Here is a 4,439-nt window from a genome sequence, read left to right on the forward strand (position 1 = left end):
CGCAGCAAGGGTTGAGAATCTCCGATTCACCATCGTACTAATGGTTTCCTGGAGATTGCAAGGCAAGGCACTTTTGCCTCTGGACCCATCGAAATTTACAGACGTGGTCCACCCCCAGTAAATTTCAAAAGTCACAAGATTTCGAAACACGAGGGCGGCGTAGCGGTCGGCTCTTGCTTTCCCGTCTATGCCGATGCACTGCAAGTACAACCCCCCCTCCATCTCCTGAGTGATGGGTAGCAGTTGGACATCTGGGAGAATTATTCGTCCCACTGGCGTCTGTGAATTCCGCTGTGCTTCCTGGGGGGAGATAGGCGGCGGGGACAGCATCAACAGATTCCTGCGTGGTGGTGAACTGAGAGGCCGGGATGGAGTGTCCTGAGGCGGTGTGTGCTCTGCGGGGGGCAGAGCTTCCGCCAGGCATTGCAACCTGCGCGGCGGGGAGAGGCACTTTTCGGGAGACAGCTGCTCAACTGTTTGACTGCTGGAACATACTGTCTCCTTCCTCTGCATTTTCAGGAGTGTCTCTAGGCTCCCAATCCTCCCCAGTAATGCATCGTACTGCTCCCGCTGCTGCCGAAATGTCTCCATACAGGTGCTGCTTCTACAGGTTGGCACCCTGGCCAGTGGCCGAGAGCAGAGACCCACGGCCTGTGGCAAAATAACATAATTCATGTAAGAAATAAAGTCACACAGTAGTATTCATCAGTCGCGGAACAGACGTCAAAATAAACTTTTCTTTTTTTCCGTCTTACCGCTTTCTTTTTTACTGTCCTGGTGGTAGATCGTTTCGCCCGTGCGGTGTTTTCTTGAAGAACAGGCTACGAAGAAATAATTATAATTGAATTTAAAATTCAAAACGGCAATAATACCTTGTAATATGCGCTGTAATCGCGTATTTCAGATGAAGTCTGCTGTATTTGCTTACCCTTCGCTCTTTGGAAGCTGGGGCGGCAGAAGCACCCCGTCTCTTCCCGTAAAAGGTCTTGGTCTCCATACTATACTATGGTCGCTGTAGTGCAGGTTCGCAGTTTTTTTTTTTGTGATGGGAGCTCACCCAATCCCTTGGTGTCTTTATACTATATTCACATGTACGGCTAGAGTGTGTTCATTGTCTTCCAATGAAAGGCGGGTGCCTTTTGCCGAAGTCGGGAGACATTGGAGGCTTGCCACACCCGGACTGTTAAACCAACGCATTAGCACGTCAAAGCGCATTGAGGACCTGGGCGCAATAGTTGTTTTGTCCCTTGATTTACTGATCTGCATTAATTAAATCTTGTCAGTCAGGTCTTTTTTTCTCTATTTCAATTGTCGTTTACACATGCACGACTTTAAAAGCTAGCAAGACAGGTTTCGATTCACATTAGCTGGCGAGCCTTGTTAAAAAAACTAATGATAATGTAACATGCCACTGTTTGTTCATGAACAAAGTTATACTGAGATTTCCTTAGATACGCGATTAAAAAATAAATAAAAATTTGAATCTCCTGTGGAACACATTCCATAAGAATCAGCGGTTCTACAATATATATCGCCTTTAAAGGTGGCTTCTCAAAACGCTTTACGGGATAAAAACAACCAGAACAGCAGCAACAACAATATTGTATTTCATTGCACTTTGAAAACCAAGTAATAACTTAACTCAGTACGTGCAAACGTTTTGTATGTTGCTGTCGTGAATGCCTGCGTACCCGTAAGTATCTTATTTGCCTTGAGTCCTGTCTACAGTATATTTGTCCCCGTACCCCCTCTCTCCCTCAATTCAATTCAATTCAAGGTGTTTTATTTGCATGACAGATGGGTACAATTCTTGTTGGGAATGTATACAGTACTTTGATATTTACACCCGGCGCGGCACCGAGGGAGCGTCTGCATTTATAACTTAGTTTTTAAAATTAGTCAAGCAATATGAAGCATCTCCTTTAACTTTTAAGTTCTTAAATTCTTAAGAAATCTTTAGATATTCTTTAGATTCTTTAGATACGCAATTCCATATTATATTCCCTTTTAATCAAATTCTAAAAGTATGCTTGTTGACTCCGGTATCACGTTAGTTAAAGACTTCGAAGCTTACAATGTTTAGGGAGAAATGGAATACTGGTGTGTATTTTTTTCTTTAAAGTACCAAGACCAGCTATATACTGTATGTTTATGTTCCAAAATTAATATCGTTTATGGCCTTCACACGCGTTACAGTATGCTCCTATTCTTTTTATGCTCAGCTACTAAGATTTCCCTTCAGTGGTAAAATTCAATATCTACAACGGGCACAGTAAAGACGTTTACAGTAAGTCTTTCTACGACAGACCAACGGACCACGAGTGCCCCTGTCGGTCAACCAAACACGCACCGCGGTATTTTGCGTCATCGCGCGTCACGATGCACGACGCCGTAGCCAATTACCTGCGGTACGTGTCTGTACCGCGTACTTTGAATGGCTGCATCTGTTTTTTGTGTGAAGGGGGGAAACCATGCGTGTGCTGCAAACGATCTTAGTATCGAAGTGCCGTCCCACATAACCGATCCGAACAATCTGCTTTACAGAGGAGCACTGCCGGAGCTTATCGTTGGCAAACTGAAGACCAGGCCGACCTCTTCTGTGACTCTTGAACACTGAATCTCAAGGTTGTGAATTCAAGCTCCACGCTGGCGGGAAATTCCATAGGTAATGATCACATTTTCTTGCATGCTAATCAAAAGAAATATTAAGAAACTTTTCCCGATACCAGTTTTTTACAAAAGTAAAGGCACACGGCACATGTGTGCCACATCACGTCCGAGTTTAGTGACAACTACCTCAGAGATTGCAAGATGGCACAAAACAAAGTTTCAGATCAGATCACTTTTTTATCAAAGGTTCAAGCAAACCCGAATACTTTTGCAAGAGACATTTCAGAATCCCAGTCAAATCCAGTACGATTGCTGGATCCTTCGTATTCGACTGAACTATAGCACAGATCTGCAGTCCACCATTAGAATACTGTGGGTGTGTTGTATAAGCCATACCGCCCAAAATAGTTCTAAAACAGGAGATGCATCCTCGTTTAGGAATGTGGTATAAAGTGAAATGGTCTGGGAAGAGTCCTACGTTTGAACAGTTCAAAATAGACGTAAAGGGGTATTTATGGACTCTTTCGAAATGTAAGAACAAGCTGTGCGGACCTTATCTTTATTTACCTTGTGTAATCGTTTTTCATAAAGTGTAATTGTATTATAGCATGTGCCCCTGACGATTTTCTTGATACGTTATATGTGCTCTTGTTTGTATTGTATGTAATTTTGTTGTTCAAATAAAACGTAAAAGACATAACTTTCCGGATGCGGCTGCTGTAAAAATAAAATGACATCAAGGGTGCTGTACGCAGAGGTCTGAAACCTGCTCCACAGAAGATCTTTATCCAGAGATGTTAAAGAAGTTGAGATCTCGCCATGAGAGGGGAAGCATCTCAGAAAAAGCAGGTGCAGTCGGTTCCACGGTCATAACGCCACTAAGTCAGGCGACAAGAGCAAAACCCACCCGGCTTCCTCCGAGCAAGTAATGAGACAAAGAGACAGCGCACAGCGGGTAGCGTGGCCGAGCGGTCTAAAGCGCTGGATTAAGGCTCCAGTCTCTTTGGGGGTGTGGGTTCGCATCCCACTGCTGCCAGGTGCTTCTGTCGAGACCCCCTTTCAGCTGACTTCAGACAAAAGGGAGGGAGCTGCTTTTTGGCAGTCTCTCGAGAAACTAAGCAAAGTGTTTAAAGATGCTTTCTCAGCTTGACATCAAGGCACAAAACAAAAACCTTCTTACGTCCTCTCAACCCAAAAGCGCTTGGGATTTGCCCGTAAGGATAAATTCTGTACAGTAAGACAGTAAGACAGGCACCGCTGGGAATCGGACCCAGGATCTCCTGTTTACTAGACAGGCGCTTTAGCCAACTAAGCCACGGTGCCGCCAAAGTGCTGTCCTTTGACAGCCACTTGGACACGTCTCAACTGCTCTGAGACATCTGCGTTCCATGATCCGTGTTTCATCAAACTCTGAATCTCAAGATTGTGAGTTTGAGCTCCACGCTAGTGGGAAATTCCATAGTTAATGATCAAATTCACTTGCATGCTAATCAAAAGAAATATTAAGAAACTTTTCCTGATACCAGTTTCATAGTGACTTTGTAGGTGACATGTTCTTTATGAGAATAATGTTTCGTATGCGATCAATAACAGCACCAGAAAAAAATACCGGAAAGAAATTATCTGTCACTAAGGAAATTCATTAAATGAAGCCAAGACATAATCAGAAAATCGATATCAAGGAAATGTTAATCACTTTACATGTTCTTTAGCGTTTTTATATATACATACTGATAGACATTCAAGGCGTTCTAGTCGCTGTACTCTAAATGAAATCACAGTACAGTACAGGACATGCAGTGAGGAGCTCACGCAACGAATACTCTTGA

At 43.6% G+C, this 4,439-nt stretch overlaps 1 non-coding gene across 1 annotated transcript; it reads right to left on the reverse strand.

Moving 5' to 3' along the window:
* Positions 1–3,859: 3,859 nt before the first annotated feature.
* trnat-agu (transfer RNA threonine (anticodon AGU)) lies at positions 3,860–3,933 on the reverse strand. The gene has a single exon. It is a non-coding gene; the product is annotated as a tRNA-Thr (tRNA).
* Positions 3,934–4,439: the final 506 nt, after the last annotated feature.

The sequence above is a fragment of the Atractosteus spatula genome (assembly GCF_055471065.1).
Source record: "Atractosteus spatula isolate fAtrSpa1 chromosome 10 unlocalized genomic scaffold, fAtrSpa1.hap1 SUPER_10_unloc_9, whole genome shotgun sequence".
NCBI lineage: Eukaryota > Metazoa > Chordata > Actinopteri > Semionotiformes > Lepisosteidae > Atractosteus > Atractosteus spatula.